The sequence below is a fragment of the Lichenostomus cassidix genome, chromosome 9 (genome assembly GCF_008360975.1).
Source record: "Lichenostomus cassidix isolate B80296 chromosome 9, HeHo_3.0, whole genome shotgun sequence".
Taxonomy (NCBI): domain Eukaryota; kingdom Metazoa; phylum Chordata; class Aves; order Passeriformes; family Meliphagidae; genus Lichenostomus; species Lichenostomus cassidix.
In genome coordinates, this window is record NC_139490.1 from 21,644,901 (window position 1) to 21,666,741 (window position 21,841).

The window sequence follows — 21,841 nt, forward strand, 5'->3', positions numbered from 1 at the left end:
GTGGTTTTTGTGCTGTGAAGGAGACTCTGAGAGTGACAGTCTGGGACTTGTGTGCTCAGGCTGGTGTCTGCTCTAGATACACAGGAAATTCTCCTTTCCTTGAAGCTGTGTGGTTCCATCGGCTCTGCCTGATCTGCTCTGGGCAGCAGCTTGGTCCTAGCAGCCCATGGTCACTGGGATTCTGCTGCTGACAGATTCCATGGAGTGGGTTATCCCACAGTCTGGGACACAGCCAAGGGCATCATGTAGACCTGGCAGAGATTCCATCGGCTGATGGCACTGCTTGCAGTCAGTCTGTGGACTGTGGGTTGGGCAGTTGGAGCACAGAGCTTTTGGGCAGTGACGCTCCCAGGTTTCTCTGCAGGGTGTGTTCCCTGACCACGGAAAGAGTAGAGGCTTCCCCTCCAGTCTCTGTTTCGAGAAAGTCACAGAGACAAGTTCACGTGGTCCCCACATCCTCCAGGACACTGGCAGAGGCCTTGGTGGCCATGCTGACTCTCCCACAAGGCATGCCTGGGCTGGGAATTGTGGAAGGATGCTCCCAGGATGGATTTCCCATGTTGGCTGAGCTGGGTGTTCCCGAATCAGCTGGGGCAGAGCTGGGGAGTGCAAACCCACAGCCCAGCAAAACTGACCATGGGTGCAGAGAGTGATCAAAGGGAGATTGTTTCTTGGAACTGAAATTGTTTCATTCAACTGAAAATTTGAGCCAATGTCTCTTTTCAGTAGCTCTTTGTCTGTTTCAATATTGATTCTTTCTTTTAGTTCTGAATATTTTGGTTTTTAATAGTTTTTTCCTGGTTTGAGGTAAAGAACTCAATTTATTTTGAAGATTTGAAATACCAGTTGTTCAGTTACTGTTACATCTAGCGCCAGATTTGCCCTTCCTACATTCCCACAATTTTTTTTTTCCTGTAGAGAGATGGCCTGAGTGTTTGAGGCAGGTCCAAATGCAAAATCAATAAAAACTCATTGCTGTACATGTCATGGTATTAGAGCTCAGCAAGTGAGACTCTGCTGGGCCAGGAGTTTGCCTCCAGCCCCTTATCAGACACTCACCATGCTCTGGGCTTTGCAGCCACAGCACAGAGGCAGAAGGGATGCTCTGCTGATCCGAAACAGCGATGAAATTACCATTGCTCTGTAATTTAGGTGTTTTACCAGCAAGTCACAATACTAATCTTTCTCTTTTCATTCTGAAAATTAAACAAACCAGACTTTGGAAACCTCTTCTGTAAGGATTTTTCTCATTGACTATGAGACAGGATATCTTAACAAGATTGTTCATTAATTAATGTTATTAATGCACATGTATGTTGCCTCTTGACAGTTCCTCAGTACTGAGTGCTTGAGGTTTGTGGGGTTTTTTCTTCTCTTTAGCTTCCCAATTTCTTTTGGAAAAGTAATGTAAAAGAGAGACTTCCTTGTGTTTAGATTGTTTTTTTCCATTTCTTAAGTCTGCAGGCTTTATCTTTGAGTCATTTTTGACTCTAAGAGATGAATTTTGAAGGTTGTGAACTTTGCAGCTTACTAGGAAATCCTCTTCTGTAGCCAGCAGAGTCATGATTCATTATCTCTCCTGCAGTTCTTTCTGGAAGGGGAAAATACATTTGGTGGGAAACTGGATCTCAGCAATGAGAATAGGAATCTTAAAAAATTAAAACAGACAAAGGCACTGTAGTATCAAGATGAAATCGTTTCTGTTTTTTACTTCATTCCTAATTCCCCAAATATTAGTGGAGTTTTTACATATTCAAGGAGGCTTTTGCATTTGGAGTGTGGGTTTTGGTGTTTGGGACATTGTTCCCAAGAAATAGGCCAGCAGCACCAGCTTCAAGCACACACTCTGACCAAGGCATTCCCCATGAGCAGCATGTCAGACACCACTGCTCCACATCTGTGGGGATATGGTGGTGCCTGGAAAATGGTGCAGAAAGAATGAATGTCGATTACAGAACAGAAGTTGAATAAATAGGGTGGGGGGAGGTGGGTTTTTATGACACCATCTGCCTCTGTGATCTGCAGCCTCAGTGTAAAACCATGGCTTGAGCTCTGTGCTGCAGGTTAACAAAAGCCCTTAAATAGGGTAACTAATGGGTCAAACTTATCTTCACTTGTAAGGTTAAGACCCACAAGTCATCGTTTGTAAGAAAGTGGGGGGTGGATTGGTCACTGGAGAGGAAAGACATTAAATTAAATGTGCTGAAGCTGCCACATGGGACCCCTTAATAGTTTCTGAGTATTTTCTTAATGAAATGTAGCTTAATGCAATCCCAGCCTCCTAGCCTGACAACTCTGGCCCGCTGAAGGCTCTCACATCACTGCTGCCTTTTAAATGATTCTGTGCACTCTCCACTCTCTGCTGCTTTCATGTCACTTATAGCCCCTGGTTTTTGACATAAACAAGGGAGTGTGGCAGTGGGAAGCTGGGACTGTCAGGCCTTTCAGTTTTGCTTTTCACCTTGTTGCTTGCTTACAACAAAAAGTAAGATCTATTTAAGTGGGGGTTGTACAGAGACCAGTGGTGCATTAAAACCAGGCAGCAAAAGTGGGGGGGAAAACATCTGTGGACTATGAAATATGAATGGGGATCTGAGCTGCTGGAGGTCATGCTTGAATAGACAGTGTTGTAGGAGGTGGATCCATCGAGCCTCAGCACTGGGTTCATCTGCTGGTCAGGACTTGGAGAAAACATTGCTCTTTTGGGAACAGGAGTGGAATTGGGTCAAATGGAGGCACCTGATTAAGAGCCATTCTAGAAAAAGCTGTGGATCTTAAGCATGTCATTTTAGCAAGATCAAAGGCCACAAACACTCCTAATAATTTTGATGAGTGTGTGTTTAAATGTGGCCAAAGCAACACTGCAACTCACCATTCCTCATCAGTAGCATCCTCAGGGATGAAATGCCAGACTCTCTCCTCTAACAGCTCAGGCCTGGTTTCTGTTAGGAAGGGGCTTCAGTATGTATTTCTGTAACCTCCCCCTGAAGAGTTTGTCCCTCAACCCTTCTCACTTTCTGTGCAAGAACTCTCATTTTTCCTGCTTTCTCTCTGGTGGGGAAGGAGTGATCCTCCTCCTCTTCAGACCTAGAGATGAATAGGACTGGGATTCCTGCACACAGCTCATCCCAGAACCTGCTCATCATTTGGGGAACACTTAGATGTTAGTTTTAATGCTTCAGGGTCTTACGGACATTGCAAAATATTTTTCTGCAAGTTGGCTCTTTCTCTAGATGCCTTCAGCTTCTGTTAGCTGTGTGCTCAGTGGATGTTCCTCCTGTTGCCTGGGCTAAATGCTGAAAGATCCAAATACTCAGATCTCCTCATCTTTCCTTCCCCACACCAGTGAAGCACACATGCTTCTGGAGTCTCTCTGATATTTCTAGTCTGCAAGGCAATGCATTATCACCATGCTTTGTTTCTGGGTGCTGAGGGGCAGAATTTAAATGGGTTGTCAAATGTCTGCAGCATTGAGGTAGTAGGTTTTCTGCCTTTTTTTTCAGTCTTTTGTTTCACTGAATGATTATTGCTTTGTGGTAAGAATGTTTTTAGTTCTGGCCAACAATTTTTTAGGAATGAAAAGTTTTTGACTTCCTCCTAGAAGTATTTGGGAAGGAGACAGTATCCAATAGTGTTACTGGGGTAGGAGCTGGGCTCAATAGGAACACAGGGGAAGCTGGTTGGAATTGAGATGTGACAGGAAAAGAAAAGTGGAGGTGACAAACATAATCTGAAGTATTTCTCATTATCACATAAGTATGTGTGGAAGAAGGTAAAAAAATTTTTTACCTCAAGCTAAGTGTGGCTGGAAGTGAATCTGACAGATGTGTCCCACTGCATCAGTCTCCACAGTTCCCTTCATGCTATTGCTTTCCTGATTTACTTTGATTTTATGTTAATTACACATGTGCAAAATGAATGTATTTACCTAGGTGAGTTCCTTTCTGTAAGCTAATCCTTACTAACACTGATAAGGATAGAGTAAAAACTGACTGTGGAGACACAGAGGATGTTGTGATCTAGCAGAATTCCTGTGAACGCTTCTAAGAAAGTTAAATGCCACTTGTTGAAAGTCTTGGAATGTACTGCAGTGGGAAAAAATGTGTGTCAGTAGCTGGGCACTTGAGAAGCACACTTGTTTCAGATGTGGCAGCATCACTGTGCTGAGGGCTGTGCCAAGGAGCCTGGCAAAGAGGAACAGAATTGGGTCAGGTTTTTGGAAAGGGACTTCCCAAGGTGGAGCTTCCCCCTGTGCTGCTGCTTTAAGGCTTTTGTCTCTTCTCCCACCTGTGAGAGTCCTTGCAACAGCTGCAGAATGTGGATTTCCATATCCCACCATGGGACTCAGCTGTGTCCTGGAAAGATCCATCTCAGCATTTTCCCTCGGGGAAGCTGATTCTTTGATTGCACGTGCTGTCCCACCCAGGGCTGGCTCTAGTAGACATCAGTAATAAATAGATGTCTCTAGAGGGGCCTTTCAAGCTGGGACCCCTCTGTTTGGTCCTGGTTTGGTAATGGAAAGGTGAAAGGCCAGGGAATTCATCCATTTAAGGATTATCTTAGGAATGATAATATATCAGGTAATTCAATAACTGCCCCCAGAGGGTTTTCAGGGGTTACAAGCAGTGCTCAAAGCAGATGCTTCAGTAAAAATTGCATGCAGGTATGCTGCACTCACACTATAACCTGCTTAGGGCAGGTGAAGGTCCTTGAGGTTAGAGTGAGGGAATAATACTGTAATTCTGCCCTCTTTTTTATCCAAGTGGTGGAAGTCACTGGCCCAGTGCAGTCATAACTGGGTACATGTGCAAACCCCATCTTAAAGCCCTGAGCTTGTTTTAAAGCTAATCCATTTGTGCTTAATTTACAAACAGCTGGTTGATTTAAAGGGATTTTCCTACTGGAGTAAACAAGAAGAACATTTACACAGGGAGTAAACTATCATGCTGTAAATTCTCTTCGCAATTGTTGGAGCTATTTGTTTGTATTAGATCTTAACTTCCTCAGTGCAAAGCTAATCCTTCTTGATCCTATAGTGAAGTCATGATCCTGTGTTTGATGTCACCATCTGTTGCCATAGAAGCAACTGTGATGTTGCAAACTAAACTTTGTGACTTCATGGCAAGATAAAAGCTCAACTGCTTGCAAAAGTGGTTAGGAATATTTCCATGAAGTGTATGGAAAAAATGCCAGTTTAGATTTTGTCTAAATACAGTTCTTGTACAGTTTATGAACAGGGAGAGGTTGGAATGATATACTGTATGAAAGCAGGAGAAAAAGAATCCAGGGCTTGTATCAGATTTGAGCTTTAAAAAAAAAAAAAAAAAATTCTGGCAAGTAATTCATCCTTGGCAGGAGCCCTGCTGTTAAAAGGTTAGGATGGTTACAAACAGGATCGAAATAGAAACAGTTTAAAACTCAAAGCACTGTACAGATATCTCCTGTCTGTAGAGAAAAGCTCTCATGATCTCACCTGGCTGTGTGCAGCTTTGAAATTGGCAGTTGAAGTCATTGTCACATAAATATCCAGTCAAGGGTTACAAAAGCTTGAACAAGAATATAACAGTTTGGGGCTTTTTTAAGTTGCTTAGGATGTTAAGCCTTGATCATTTTTAGGTGTCTGACCCAATTTGAGAAAAATCTTCCTTTTCCTAAGTCAGAGGAATGTTTTTTGCCTAAATGGCCAAAGGGGGAGGAAATGTGTGAGTGGGTTCAACGGTGCAGGACAGCAGCAGTGACACAGCTGTGCTCCTCACAGCCCTTGCTCAGCTCTTCTGCCAGCAAAAAGAGGCTTCAGAGAATGTGAGGCTAAATGTAGAAGGTTTTGTTTTCCTTTTTATGTACAGAAGAGAGGGGGATAGTATAATTTTTTTTCATTTTCTGCTATGAGGGAAGAGAGCTGCCAAGTCCTAAATTAGGAACTTCTTTATTTTTAATTGGACTTTCCTCTTTCCTGCCATCAGTCATTTTCTTTAAATTTCCTAGCTATTTCCCTCTTAAAAATAGACAGCTGGGTTCAGTATCTTTCAATTCTGTATCTTTGAGTGATGAAGGCTAAATCATGTTACCAGTGCAACCCAGAGTAATACATAGATGTCAAAACCAGCTTGATGCAATGCAGTCTCGTGGGGAAGGTGCCAGTTGCCCAGTGAAGTCTGAGGAGTGCATCTGCCAGAGAAGCACAGTCTGGGTTCTGCCTGTCTGCTGAAGCAGATCCACTGTACCTGGCCAGCCCTGCAGGTGCTTATCTTCACCTGCTTGCCCTTGTCTGTGCTTGAGGATGGTGCCTCCAAACACTGTTAAAATGGTTTCCAAACACTGTTAAAATTAAAAAGAAGGGTCAGTTTGAACTGCTTACAGTGAGGATGCAGGATGGAGTGTGGGGGGTTTGTTTGCCTTTCTGTTGAAGATTGATCGTCCTGGGGAAGAACCAGGTTGTATTGTCTGTTCTGTTTGACTGCTGCAGCGTTAGTCCTGCTGATGTGTTTGTGGTTACATTATTTAATCACTGAGTTCACTTCCCTGATAATCACACAGCTCTGATAGGATTACTTGAATCATTTCCTTAAGGGAAGGCACAAATTGTGGTTTCTCCTGCTGTGTCTCTCCCCATATCTGAGTATCTCCAAGGGATATGAAAGTAAAAAGTAACATCCCAGGACCCCCAGAAGAATTAGGTTCACTTTAAACATGACACATGCTCTATATCCCTGGGGCAGGCACTTCATTTTGTAGTGTTTCAGACTTTTATGACATGATGATTGATTCTGTAGAGGTGAAGTTGCATAAGTCATTAGTTAAAAAGCCTGATAAAGCTGCACAAAGATATTAAGTCGTTATCAATCATCAGTGTCTCTTTGTTCTCCCCAACCTTTACCCCACATTTCAAAGCAAAGAAGTGAGACAGGCAGGAGGCTGCCTCACTTTCAGCCTGGCAGGGTTTTATTAGATCCTGGCTCTCCTGTCAGGCCCTCTGCTGAAAGCCAGGTTTGCACCAGATGATTAATGGGGAGCAGCACACTCCAGCTGACAGCTCCTGCTCTGCAGCTGGCAGCCTGAGCCCTCCACCCTGCTGAGCCCAGGTCCTGCCCTGTCCCCTCTGCCTGTCCTGTCCCCTCTGCCTGTCCTGTCCCCTCTGCCTGCCCTGCAATCTCACCCACGTCCTGTTCTGTCCCCCCTGCCTGTGGGGTTCTTGGAAATCTCTTCAGGGTAGAATATAGTATGTTCAAATGGCAGTTCAAATCCTGTTGGGAATTCAGAGCTGCCCAATGCACACACAGTTGATTCTCGCCCTTGACTGTATGGGGTTCTCATAACTTTTCTTAATTATGTATTTTCTCTGAATTGCAGAGGTACTTTTCCTGATTTCTAGTACTTGATTTCCTTTGTCATTTCTACGATCATTGTCCCAGGGGTTGACTTTTCATTCTGAATTCCCTTTTTACCATTGCCATTTGTAGACTAGGGAAAATCCTTTCATTACAAGCTTCATGTTGCATTGTGTTTGGGAGTATTGTTCAGGTTATCATCATAAGAACAGAAGTATGTTTTGTGGAGAGGATTTTCCAGCCCAAATAAGCTTGTATCCTTATGGTGTGGCTAATGAAGGAATAGTACAAGGTACAGGTGGATAATAGCTTGTGGAAAATTATCATCAGGTCACAGAGTTGACAAGAATAAATCTGTGCTTGATGTCTCCTACATGTATTAAGATTCCTGGTTTTCAGCCAGCCAAAGCTGCTAAGAGCTTCAGACAGCTTACTCTGGCAATGCTATTGTAGTGGACTTAATTTAGAGTGTGGGGGAATATAGATATATTTTTCTTCTCTTGGTTTATGTTGTGACTTTACTTTTCATAATTTAAGAGCATTGTGAAAGTGAAGTCCTTTCTGTACATAAATGCAACAGAACAGATATATAAGCATGTTGGAAGGACTTGTCATACTTTTGTTTTTTCTTCTAGATGCCTTTTCCTACATCAGCTTCACTGAATGGGGTCTTCAGTGGTACACAGGGACTGTACTAAAAGCCAATTTAAATCTGTTTTGACTAAGTTCTGCTTGGTTTGTTGGGGTTTTTTTAATTATTTTAAAGAATGATGTGTCATGTCAGACCACAAGAGTCCACCTAGCCCCCATATCCAACAGCAGCTAGACTGAAATTCTGCAAAATAACAGAATAGGATAGGGCAAGAATATAATTATCATAGGGGTGTTCCACCCTCAAGGACTTCCCTGAGTCAGAGGTGACATCTTTAGCTAATACTTCCATTCATTTTTCCAATTTCTTTCTGAACCTGTGTTCCACTTAGCATTTACAGCATTCTGTGAAGATGAGTTTCACAGTCTTAACTAAATACAGTGTGAGGAGCCACTTTCTTGGCCACTTGTGAATTGGCCACCTGCAAGTTCCATTTGCTGCCCTCATTCTTGTCCCAGAAGGGACAGTGGACACCTGACCTCCAGGAATCTGCTCTGTGTCACAGCATTCCATAGCCCTTGTCCATGTGCCTGCTCAGCCATCTCCATTTGAGGCTGAAAGTATTTCTAGTTCAGGTGCATCCTTTTTCAGATGGTAGGAAAACACAATCTTGTTCTGCCTATACATCCATCATACTTACTGTCTCATGTTTACTTTTCTGTTCTTAATTCTTGTCACTCTCTTTGCTTTTAGACAGTTAGGGAGGACTGAGCTGGTGCTTTTATTCAGCAGTCTTGTTAACTCCCAAAGCTGGATTCTGAAATGGCCAATTTATAGCCCATCACTGCACATGTTCAGTCAGGATTACATTCTGGGTGCCTGATTTAATATTTTTCTGCCTAGGTTTCATCTGCCCTTTTATTCCTCACAGGTGTAACAAGATCTTTCTTCGACTCTTTGAAATACTCTTGTCTTTCCTGTCTGGATGTCCTGATACCTTTGAGCTGGGTGTCACTAATCTATTTTCATATCAGCTGGGAATGTGTTGCCTGGGACAGACCCCAGCACAGATCTGTGTGCAGTTTGTGCTCCTAAGAAAAGCAACCATTTGTTATCTGTCTGAAGCAGTTATCCTTCCTCTTCTCCACCCACTGAAACCTCTTGTTTGAGACAGATTTTCTCCTGGATCTGCACTTTTTGGTTAGAAAACAGAGGTGCCCAACAACACTGGTGAGACTCTGGGAATTCATTGAATGGTTTGGATTGGAAGGACCTTAAAGTTCATCCAGTTCCACCCTGCCATGGCAGGGACACCTTCCACTATCCCAGGCTGCTCCGAGCCCTGTCCAACCTGGCCTTGGACACTTCCAGGGATCCAGGGGCAACTGCAGCTTCTTTGGGCAACCTGTGCCAGGGTCTGACAAGCCTCACAGTGGAGAATTTCATCCCAATCTAATTTAAATCTACCTCTTTTCAGCTTCAGGATGAGTTACAAGATTTCTTTTCCAGGCATAGAGGCAGGGAAAGGATTAACTTTGTTGCTCAAATACTATATTCAAATAGGGACGTTTTCAGTTTATCAAGCATGAAAGCAGGTTTGAAGAAGAGGTGAAAAATATCTGTTTCTCCTAGTGATGCTTTACAGGTTGCCTGTACTTTATCTGCTGTTTGTATATCATATAAATCCATTTGCCACATAAGTAGATTGGGGAATGCCAACTTGTATGAAAATACCCTACGAAATTTAATTTAAACTCCTTAAGATGGCTAATGTTCACTAAAGGTGCAGTAGAAAAGCAAATACTTAGGGCTAAAAGTGTCAAGATTTTCTCAAGCTTCTCAAGGAGTTTATGATCCTTTTGATTTCACCCCCAGTACCCACATGCATGCTGGCTGGTTGTGCAGAGCTCCTCAGAAATAAAGCTGATCAGTAGCTTATGGCTAAAAAAGAATGCCAGTGTTCACTGTGGACAGAACTGTTTTCCAAGCCATTTTACTTCTGATTTCAGCAAACACGACATTGATTCCCAGAGTAGTTTGGATAAACAGTTATTTTAAAATAGCCTGTTTGAATTATTTTCTCTTTGGAATTGAGAATGAGTGAGTGTCTAACAAGTCAGATGGTGGTGGTGCTCTGTTCTGATTGCATGATTTAAATTTCTAAAGGGAGGAAATGATCAACTGAGAATAATGACCATCAAGGTAATAATGGGGATTCTTGTTCTTACACAAACACCCTTTCAGCTCTGGAGAAAGGAGCTATTTCCCTAACATTTGTGGAAACAAAAAAATGGTTCCATTGAATGTTCATGAATAATAATAAGGCATTAATATTGTCTGCAACAGCTGTTGGGTGAGAACTGACATGTAAAGCAGTGTTTTGAAGAGTTCACTTCTTTGTTCAAGAGCATGAAGTTTTTGAAAAAATAGAACCATTGAAATCATAAAGCTGTAGTGCCCAACAGCAAAGACAAAAACTCGGGGAGTGTTGGTAGGTTCATTTCTGCACTGTCTGCACTAAGGAATGTGTGTGTAAGGAATGATACAAATCTATGAACCATCATTTTCATGGCTGGATTTTGGTTTAGTATCTCATGAGCAGCCTTTCAAAGGAGTGAGTAGCACAAGGGAGAACAAATGGGGCTGAGAAGTGCCAGTTTCATTTAAGAGCACCTTGCACATCGAAAGCTGTGGTGAGTAATTGGTTTGATTGCATGTGCATTTCAATATCCATCTACTCCCTTCCAATCCTGTTTCCTGGATGGCCCAAGTGGGAGCCCAGAGGATGCTCAACAGCCTTTGTCAGAGAAGGCAGGAGAACATGAAGGTCCCCAGTTGGATTGTCCTGCCTGGTCTCCATCGATTCCTGGAGCACAAAGCAAACCTGTTTTTTGGTGGCTGTTGAGTGCACAGGTCAGTCTGGTATTGTGAAGTTGAGGGAAGCTGAGAACTCTCTGAAGCTGAGAAGAAATGGCTTCTTTTCTGTGGGACAAGGCAAAAGAGTTTACCTCTTACAGCCACCACCTTATTTTCAGAGTAAGGCTGTAGTAATGTGCGTCGGGGTAACTTCTTTTGCCGGAAGATTTGCTCAAGATTGGTACAACGCAAATAATTTGGGACTACAAAGGGAGGCTGATTTCTCCCCTCCACCCCACCATTCATGACATGGTGCAGTTCAAGCTTGTTACCTCCCCATGTAATCTGTTCATTTTCCCTTGTCAGAGGCGCTCGCAGCACTGTATTTACAGCGAGAGGATTAGGCTGGCAGCTCTCCAGTAATGCTGCAAACTGCCTCCATGAGCCCTGATTCGGCTGAGGTTGTCAGCACTGATTGATTTTCATGGTTGACAGCCTTTGAAATGCTTTCAGATTGTGATTTCTCACTGGGCCTGATGTGGGGGAGGTATTTTTATTATCACTATTAGTAGTAAAAATAGTATTATGTGGATATTTATGCAAGTAGAGATTAGGGGCACAGACTGGCATGAGCAGTTGGTGTCAAGCTCCATGTTGGCAAGGAATAATCTCATCAGGACTTGCATTGCAAAATGGAGATAGTTCATGGTCTTTCCAAGGTAAATGAAAATTCACCCTAAATTTTCATAATTTTACTCTTTTTGCCATTATGGCTCAATAATAAGCACTCTGGAATTTGGGTTCTCTGGGACAACCCACTAAGTTTTGTAACTGTTAAAATTGTATGTCTTTAGTTTGATGTGTCACCGGAAACTGCAGGGAAAACAAAAACTCTCCAACATCTTTTCAGTGTTAGAGAATCAAGGCATTGCTTTATTCTGGCCAGGATGTTGTTCTGGCCAGGATGTGCAATAGAAATCATTCCATCTACACATTGCCTGGGTTGTGCAGTGAAAATCCATCCATCCCACATGGTTCTTTACTAGATTTTTCTCATATTTATACTGACAAGTCCCAAATTAATTCTCATTCATTGGTCTTAAATGCCACAATTCTTAGTATTCAATCTCCTATTGGCTATTGATCCCTTCGACTTAGATGTTAATTTAGTCCTCATTCTTCAGTTCTCTTATTGGTTTTCCTCAGACCAGGTGCATCAGGGGATGATGTTTGGGGTTGATATTCATTAATGTTCCTTAATGATCACTTAATCTCCTATGTTTCTTCTGCTACTCCATATCAGTTGATGTTAAACCCATCAGGCCTTGCCTGGTGAAAGAGTCTTTTTAAAAGAAACTTCAATTCCCTTCCCCCTGGGCAAAGATGAACAAACCCCTGACTAAAGTTAGTTAAAAAAATTTTAGAAGTTGTATCATTTCTAATGGATGGAACAAAATTCAAAGGTTTCAAAGGTGAGTGTTTCAGTGAGGTGTTAGTTACTATCGAGTCACTTTGGATGTCACCTCATGTGTCTGTCCAGCTCCTGTTTCAGTTACTTGCTGTTACACTGCATCCTGTGCTGAATCCTCTAAACCTGCACCTCAACCCTGCTTTTTCTCCTGCTATGAAAAACAAAAGCCAAAACTCATTGAAGGCAGCACAGAAATATCACTGAGGTTTATTTCTAACATGTGAAACATCTGTCAGCTTTTGTGCTATGAAGACAACATACCCTAATGCTTTGAAATTAGCTTTGTTACTGTTTAGGGTAGCAAAAAAATAAAAACAAATGAAAACCAAGCAAAAGGATGTCTGTTAATAGCATTGCTCTGAAAAACAGTCTCATCTCCGTGGGAAATACATTACTCATGCAAATAGGAAATCACAGTGGCTAATGAGAGGAAGTTTCAGAGTTGGATCAGTCTGCTCATCTTTGAAGGGATACCCCTATAGCTTAGAGAAAAAGGTCTTTTTAAGTTGAGGCCAAAAATATGCTACTGTTGATGGAAATTTTTTTTCCTACAGTAAAAACATTAAGGAAAAACAATTCCATGTGAACACTGTAGTTTAGGGATATAATCTTGAGGATGTGCAGGTAATGTGTGCCCTGTGTCACCCCTTGAGGCACACTGGTTGTAAACCCATGACCTTACTTCAGGAGATGTTTCCCAGAGAGCCTGTGGACCAAAAATCCCTCCTGCAGGTCACTGTGTAAATATGTCCCAAAGGCCAGCAGCCCCTTTCTCCAAGCTTTTATTTGTGTCTGGGTACTGAACTTGGCAGCAAGATCCTACCCATGGCTCTGAGAAGTGGTGAAAAATCCTTGACAGGGCAAGGCAGGCAGAGTCCTTGGCAGCTACTGACTCCTTTTAAAATTAGGAGATGAGCTGTGGCCTGGAATTTCTTCCTTTTTTCCATGCTGTCAGGAAGCATACTTAGTGGTAATTTGGCTGCATTTATGCAGTCAGTATTTCTATTGACATCACAGTGCATTTATGGGAGATTCCTTAGGTGCAGAGAATCACATTTTGGCTGCAGATATTTTCTTAAATTGTATACCTACTAATCTGGAACTGATAAATATCGAGGGAAATATTCCATCTTCCTGCAAGGGATGGTTTTGCGTGGCAACTCAGTGGTAGAGCAAGGTGCTGTTGTTATCAGTGCTTGCCTGTCAGGCACCAGTAATTGCCACTATCTCAAGACTATGTATTTCTTTAAAAAAGAAAAGTGCTTGTCTATGGTGTGACATATGGTTAGAATCTGGCCAATTCTTCCAAATATCTGTGATAACCTTCAGGCAGTTTAAACACACAGATTCTCATCTCACACCGATTCTGGATTGCTCTCCTCATTTAAGGAGGGGAAGCTGAGCTGAGCATTATAACCCTGCTGGGCACACAGAGGAGATGGGCAGTTTGTTAGAGTGAAAACACACACTTGTCTTCTTTGGGAGCAACAGAGGATTGCTTGCAGGTAGTTGGATTGTCCTTTTTCAAAGGATATATGAAGGGAGTCTCATCACTTGTTTTTTATTGGGTTTCACCAGCTCCCTGTGGGGCAGGTGTGCTGTGGGCCTTAGTCAAGGTACCCTGGAACTCTTGCACTTGAGCAGTCAGTCCCAGCTCAGCCAAATGAGGTGGGCCAGATTCTGCTCTTGCACGCTGAAAAACTTCCCTGTACCAGATACTATATCTGGTAAAAATATTGTTTTGACAAAATGTGGTCATGTCTGTGGAGGTGTCATACATTTACTGACCTGTGGTTGTATGAGAATCACTTCATTTCATGAGAAAGTTCCGAGAAGATGCCTGTCGCTTCTCTGAACTGCATTTTTCTTCTTTGTAGAAGGAGATTAGTCAGATCCTTCCTCTGTCCTGATATACTGAGACAGTAAGTGAATTATTCCTTGTGTCTTTTATTAATTGAAATAAGTGGTTCCTTAAAAGAATCTTTTTAGTACATAATTTTTGTAACAACTCCACACACAAAATTGACCCCTTTTACCCCACCTATGCAATAGAGAACAGAGACAGTTTGGGTGTGGTAAACTCTTCTTAATCTCAGTTGTCGCTGTGACATTTCACATACTTTTCCCTGAACTGTATGACTGTACATGAAAAGGTAAAGCTTCTCTGCTTTGTTGCTATAGAATTACCGAATCATTAGGTTGGAAAGGATTGCTAAAACCATCGAGTTCAGCCATTAACCCAGCACTGCCAAGGGCACTGCTAACCCATGTCCCCAAGTGCCACATCCACCCAGCTTTTAAATCCCTCCAGGGATGGTGACTCCACCACTGCCCTGGGCAGCCTGTACCACTGCTGGGACAGCCCTTTTGGGGGAGAAATTTATACTGTATTGTTGACAGCATTTGTTTATATGGGTTGCAGGTCTTCACTAAAATCAATTTTGTCTTCTCATTGGGCTTTTCTAGATGTTTTTGGTTTGCTGATGATAAGATGTCATCAGTAATCATCTCGAGGACTGACTTAGCCAGTACAGCACTCTCAGTTTTCATTGCTATCAGTTTTAGTTGTGTTCCAACTGAGCACAGTGCTGCCCATCATGTTGTCCAGATCTTGTTTCTGGAAGGCTAATCCATCACAGCAGAAGTCAGGAGTCACAGGTCCTTGTGGGCATTTCAGTGCTCGGCTGTTTGTAATGTGTTTTCGAGATGTCATGTCTGGCAGAGTTTTGTTTAGCCAGCTCTTTTCGTGAAGCTCCCTGTTTATTTTTCAGTTGGGAGGCTTTCTGTGTTGCTTGGTTGAAGGTAAAGCTATGCTGCTGTATTCCCCCTCACTTCCAGCTCCTCCAATGCCAGGCAGCGTGCTATTGAACCCCAAGGGAGTCGTGTCACTTATCTGAGAAAATACAGGCCTTGAGCCCAGTATCATTTCTGTGCTGTGGAAGGATCATTTGAGGGGTTTTTCTCTTCTGTTTATGTTTTTCATTACTTACTTGCTGACAGGATCTTCTCATTTGTAGTTCTGTGTTATTTTAATGGCCTCATAGCATGCACTTCATGAACCTTTCATTGAAAATGTAGATAAATTGTCTCCTCTTGTGTTTATTTATCTGCCATACAGATAAATACTGTTTAAAGTAAAATACTGTGGGTTTAAGCCCAAAGAATATGTATTACTTGCAGCTGTAAAATAGAAGCAGATGATATACACATTTATATTTGCTTACTATCTAAAATCTGTCATGCAGTTTGTTAGTTAAGACTATCACAGAGATACTCTGTACTCACCAGTTTCAAGGATCATAGGAACAGGAAAAGCAGGAAACCAAAGAGAGTATTTTATCTTTGGACTCCACTCCATCAGGAATATAGAAGTGTCAAGGTCAGTTGGACCAACATGAAGAAAAGTGCTTGAAATCCAAGGCTTAAAATGAAAACCAAATGCAATTCAGCCTGTCTGCTTTGTCCTTACGTGGGTGGCTAATAAAGCATAAGTCTGCATTTCTGATTCCTCCAAAGAACAGCTTTGGCAGCAGTTATGCCTATCAAGAACCATTTGTGTTTCCCTGCTTGCTCAAGGGATATACTTCAAGGGGAATGGTGAGAAATAAGCTCCTGTAGTCATCTTCACAGCCAGACCAGTTGGTGTTTCAGGAGCAATGCCACACAATGGTGTTTCAGGAGCTTTTCTCCCCCTCGTGTATCTGTCCTGGTCAGAGAACACATCCTAAGCTGAGAACACAGGGCTGGGGAGTGGAGTTTGAATATACCTGGAACAAGATCTGCTGTCTGCTTACCTTCTGTAGGTCTTTATTTTTGAATATCTTTTATTGATTTAATTAGCAGAAGAAGAGAGAATCCTCTCTGATAAACTAGTCACACTTCACAGGTTGCCACAGAGGTCAAATATTTCTTACGTAAGGAGTATCTATGCTGTAGTGGACTCAAATTCGGCTGTTGTATTCAACAATCAAAAGACTATTTCATCTACGTGGGGAGCCATGTTGTAGAAGAGTTCCTTTGTGCAGGCTGCTGGATCTCCACAGGTTTTGACTTCAGTTAGTTACACAAATGATGTATTTTTTGGTTTGACTTGGCTTGAGGAGCCTGGAAGATGAGACTGCTCTGTTTTTGAGGAAAAGAACACATAGAGCTGAATGCGGTGCATGTACTGCCAGCACTTTGGTCCTAAATGAGCAGAACAACCACAAACATTCAACAGCCAGAGTTTACGTAGAGTAACTCCTGCCAGAGGAATCCTATTGTTTTACTTGCTAATTTAAAAATTAGTGGCTGAGAGGAATGCAGTTTCAACGCAAACATGAGATGCACAAGGAGGAGAGATTTATGGAGCTAGAACAGGAAATGGAGGAAGATGTGAGTTTGAGAGAATAGGAGGAGGAAGGAAGTGAAACAGACTGAGAATAAAATTGATTAACTTGTTAATAGTTATCTCACTGGATGCATAAAGCTCAGCTGATACAAATAACACTTACTGTACTTTAGGGACAGATTTGTAACAGGAGAGACACAACATAAACTCATTTAGCTTGTTTAACATGCAAGCTTGTTTTGCATAGGTTTGGGAGTATTTTTCCCAAAAACCTTTTGCTGGCTAACTGTTAAATTGTGAAAGCTCAGCTACTGATCAAAAACTGGGAGCTGCTTGCTTTTCTGTTGCTCATAGCCTGTTTGATCTGTCCTGCCAAAACAAGCACCCACTTAACTTGGTGGGGTGACAATTTTCACATGTTACATTCTGCATTGCTCTGTCTGTCCAGTTGTGGAAGAACATGAAAGACTCGGGATGGTTACCCAGAGCAGTAAGCGCATTTTTAATCCAGGATGGATGATGCTCCAGTCATGGCCAGAGCATGTATCACTCCTAATTGAATCATAGAAGGACATGCTACAAAGCTTACAGAAGGAGCAAAACCAGCAGCTGCCTGGCCTAGCTTTGAACTTCGAAGTCCAAAGCTTCAATTACCAAGAGCCTTCAGCCAGGTGCAGTGCTAACCTGCCTCGGGGTGCTCTCTGTTCCAACATGAAAATACAGCTGCAAGGGCTATGCCGAGAAGGGTGTTCCTATTTCCTTCATGCCAGGGCGTGCCCTTTGAGAGCTGTATTTCCATTATTGGATAGTCAAGATAGATGTTGTATTTTGAAAGTCTGGGAGAAACTTTCTAATATGCCCTTTTCTTTAGAAAATGCAGATCATCATGTTTCCATGTAGATAGATATGCTAAAGCACACTGCTTCACTGCTGTGCTGCTTTGTTGGGGTTGTTTGCTTCCTGTTTTCCAGAAATAGAAACTTTTCAAAATCATAGGCTTTGTTATATTAGCTTTTGTTCCTTATTTTTCTCAGAAGAACTAATGTCAGCTATAATAGTAAGTTAATAATCAAATGCGTGTTTGAGTTCTATATGAAAACCATGACTGTATAAAACACGAGGTAATGAACTTCACATAAATGGAAATGCTTGTCGTAGGGCAAATGTCCATTTTATATGTGAGAGGGAGGACAAAGAAGATGATCAGAAGCAGAGTATATTAAAGCCACACAGATTTAGTTAGAAAAACAAAATTTCATCTTTTTGAGCAGTACAAGAGCTTTTGGCTACTGTCTTCTTTTGAAGACCTGGTCCAGAGGGGTTCTGTTTTGGTTTGTTTTTTTTTTTTTAATCACCCATTTCCTAAATTCTAAGCAGTTAAATGTTACCTCTTTTCTGAGAATTAGATGAACTGTGTTTGCGAGGAGGTCAGAGCATGATCTCCATGATTGCTCTTTGGTCAGGGCACAGTAAATAGCCACACTGCAGACTTGGTCTCTCAACTTCTAAGCTAATGTTACAGTGATTTTTTTTTACAGCTGAGAAGCAGACAGATGACGTGTTAGATTAGTCTGCATTCACTCAAATGCCTTTTTTTAGGGAACTGGAAGACAATGTATTGAAATAGCAGCAGTGATGAAAGTCTAGGGGTATAAGAGTTTCACAGACAGATGATACCTTTTGTTGGCCTGACTGATCTGCATGGGAAAGCGGGACAAGCTTTTGATGACAGTTATTTAATCAGCTGAAATATCAAAGCACATTCTCTTATCTGTACATTGCAGAGATCATGTTTCCTAAGATTTTCATGATGATTCAGTAGTTCTTTAAATACTTGTGTTTAAATGTGTTTAAATCAGCCAGTGGGAATGAAGAATTACCTTCTCTGCTACACAAAGGTGAGTGTTAAGAACAGACTCACCGAGTCTGCTTGGGAGACATCTGAAAGGTTTCTTTGGTGAGTGCTTTTTGAGCATTTCCAGAGGAACTAGTTCAAATTCAGCCACTCTTCATATGCTGGGAACTGCAGTGAGGAGCTCATTTTAAGTTGATGAATGGACTCAATGAGAGCAATGTAATTCTGGGATCATGAACAGGGGAATGAAATTGCTCGCTCCAGGAAGAGCTCTCCTGCCTGCTCTTGGATGTTTGGCCTTTCTTTTAATAGCAAGCTGTAGGAGACAGCTGCCAAATGCATTTCTCTCATGTGGCAAGAGGATGTGTAGTGTGTTCCCATCTCAGAAATTCACTCGGGCTGTATTTTTCTATTATTATGAGAGCTCCCTGCTGCTAGATCTGTGGCAAAGAAGAGGCAAGAATGTTTAGCATTTGATAAAAAGATGGCACAATTAGCAGCAATTTGTAATGTGTCTTTCCTTATTTGCAAATTTAGTTACTCTAAATACTGAATGTGTAAGATCTCTGAAGTATAGATGTGTGTGTGTATATATATATAAACATATAATATTTAAGCAGTCCTATGTTTCACCACATACATTCATTTTTCTTTTAGTTCCTATGTTTGAAGGGCATATAAACACTGGATCTCATAAAGTGCTGTTGGAGCAAAGAAATTGAGTTGACTTATTGTCACTGACACAAGAACTACAATAGGAAGTTCATTATTAGCTCGGAGCAGGACAGTCTAACTTTGCTTAAATCCCAAAGCTCCTTATCCTTCATGCAGAGACCATAATTCTATCCAAATTACCATGTGCTTTCATCTGCATGCTGTTTCACCAAATGGTTGCATTGTTGTGGTACCCCTTTGTCCTTTCTCATCGATGTTATTTTATATCCTCCCCCTCCAAAAAAGGTAGGGTATGTGTCCATCCCTGCTTGCTTGCCTGTAGTAGAGGTAGAATGGTAGGAGAAAGGCTGCTTGCCATGAAATCAGCCACTATGAGAAACAGAAGCTGGTGAGAACTGCCGAGCTATTCCCAGTCTGTGCTAATAGTGATGGTCAAGGTAACATCCATGTCAAATAAAACCAAAAATGCTCTAGTGAATGCTTTCTTTTCATGCTGCTCACAAAAAAGTCACCTTGGCCTGGTGAAGTGGATTTTTGCCAAAGGATCTTTCTCAAGACCTTTCTCTCATGGCTCTGCAGATGAGGCCTTGGAGGGAACTTTATTTAAAGCCTTTGGCTTTGAGACTGGGCTGTAAGTAACAGGAGGTCCTCAAGCACCTTTGCACATCAGACAGCTCTGAAACAGGAGCTGTTGGGAGATGTCAGGAAAATATCAGTAAAAATATCAGTAAATCTCATCTAGACAGAGTTGGATTTCCTAAATCAAACAAGCACATGCAAAATGGGTTGCATCAGATAAAAATCTTTGAGTTAGGATGCAGGAGCCAGACTTACCATAAGTTGGTGTAGTGTGATTTCCTGGACAGAATCCATCTTCTCCAGCCTGGTGTCACAGTAGTTTCTCTTCTTCCTCAGTTCTCTTAAATCTTGTACATGGCAGTTTTTACTGTGTCCTTCAATATAAGGTCTTTCAGTTAAATTGCCTCATTTGATTCCTGGTGTGCTGGTCAGGAGGCTTGCTGCAAATACCATTAGTCTTCCAACATGGAAAAGGAGTTTCATAAAGCTTGGAAGATTGAGGCATGTAAAGGAATCATTAAAAACATGCAAATCAAACATTCTCTGTATTTGCTATCAGCATTAATCATGCTTAAACACTTTTCTAATATTGTCACAGCAGGCAGAATTTATATAATTGGGTTTCTATCATACAAGTGGTAGAAAAATAGTTGGAGTAGTTGGGTGCTGGGTGAGAGAACCAAAAGCAGGTCTTTGCAGTCACCTTCATGATCAGGCACAGCATTGTTCTGGCTGTGCAGTGCCTGGTCCTGTGCTCTGAGCTGAGGTCCACCCACGTTACTTGGAGAGCTTTGTCCTCCAGGTCCTTTGTCCTTTGGGTAAGAGGTGTTCACTGCACAGGCTGTGAGTGTCATCCACAGAACCAGAATGATGCCCTCCAGCATGTGCTTCAGATTTCAGGCATCCAGCAAGTTTCCAGTCAGTCATCTCAGGTAAATGTCTAAAACCTGGGTGGGATAGTTCTGGACTCTATCTCTATCTCTCTCTCTCTCTCTCTCTCTCTCTCTCTCTCTCTGTGCGAAATGCTCTTTTATATATTTGTTTTAGTTTGCTCATACAGGGATGTAATTGCATACTTTGTTTTCTTTTCAGTAAAAAAATAAATGTAGAAATAAGAAAGCATTAGAAGGGCATAGTTCTGATGTAAACAATACTTTTGGATTTCAAAACTGTCCCAGATTCCTTTCAGTTTCTAAAAAGTGGACTTGCCATAAGAAAAACTCCCCCATTTGCCTGCCCCATGCCCTTCTGCTTTGTTATTCTTTTTCCAGTTGTTCACTACTTTCCTGGAATAAGATTAATGATTTTGATGTCAGCAACAATTATGTTATTTCCCTTTTTTAATACTATGAATGACCCTATCTTTCACATTCACAGTTTCCATGAAAAAGAATATGGAATTGGAACCAGTTTGTTCCAATATAGAGTGGGGAGGGAGATTTTCCCTTGGGCAGCTTCTATGCTTTTTCTAAATTAAATTTAATCTTATCAAATTAATTAAGGACAGTTTCTCTTAAACATGATCTGATCCAGCTGCTTAATGGAAAGACAAGTTAGTTTTGTTAGACTAAAGGAAAGCAAACTGTTCTTTCCACTTTCTTCCTGGCTCTGTGCCATGAAATGAACACCAGTACTGGCCTGGGCTGTGAGACATAAAAAGGGGGACACTAGACCTTTTGTACTACGGTGCTCAGAAATAAAATTTATGAGATTTTGTAGAATTCAGATGTTCGGGATGCTGAACAAGGTAGGCTAAGCTGTCAGATATTGCCATGTGTTGCCATTTATTGCCAGGTATAGCAGACTGTAGGGACAGAAGCTGGGAGTTGCTGTTGGAGAACGGTGGATAGGTACCAGTGCAGAGGTGAGTGCTCACAAGGCTGAGTAAAAGAAGGATCTCCACACCACAGAACTTATCATGGCACTTGGGACAGATAGATGTTCTCAAGCATTAAATAAGGCTGGGCTTCAGGATTGCTTTGCGAAGTAGTGGTGGCCCACTGCTACTTTGTTGTAGTTGTGAAATGGAAGCCCTGATTTAGGGCACTGCAATTCAATGCATGGATTTGGGTGCTTCTGGCATTATATTCCTCCTTACTGACAAGGGAAGGGGACAAGGTTTTTCCCCTTACCTTACTTACGAGGTAAGGAGCAA

At 41.9% G+C, this 21,841-nt stretch overlaps 1 protein-coding gene and 2 long non-coding RNA genes across 3 annotated transcripts in view; 1 reads left to right on the forward strand and 2 right to left on the reverse strand.

Moving 5' to 3' along the window:
* The window catches only part of HS6ST1 (heparan sulfate 6-O-sulfotransferase 1), a 172,636-nt gene that overhangs the window by 60,078 nt on the left and 90,717 nt on the right, over window positions 1-21,841 (forward strand). The window lies entirely within an intron of this gene.
* On the reverse strand, window positions 1,316-5,077 carry LOC146433449 (uncharacterized). Its single transcript, XR_014854123.1, has 3 exons — window positions 4,927-5,077; window positions 4,229-4,355; window positions 1,316-1,587 (listed from the first exon to the last, which is right to left on the reverse strand). It is a non-coding gene; the product is annotated as an uncharacterized LOC146433449 (long non-coding RNA).
* LOC146433450 (uncharacterized) lies at window positions 12,425-20,651 on the reverse strand. The gene is made up of 2 exons (XR_014854122.1): window positions 19,942-20,651; window positions 12,425-19,795 (listed from the first exon to the last, which is right to left on the reverse strand). It is a non-coding gene; the product is annotated as an uncharacterized LOC146433450 (long non-coding RNA).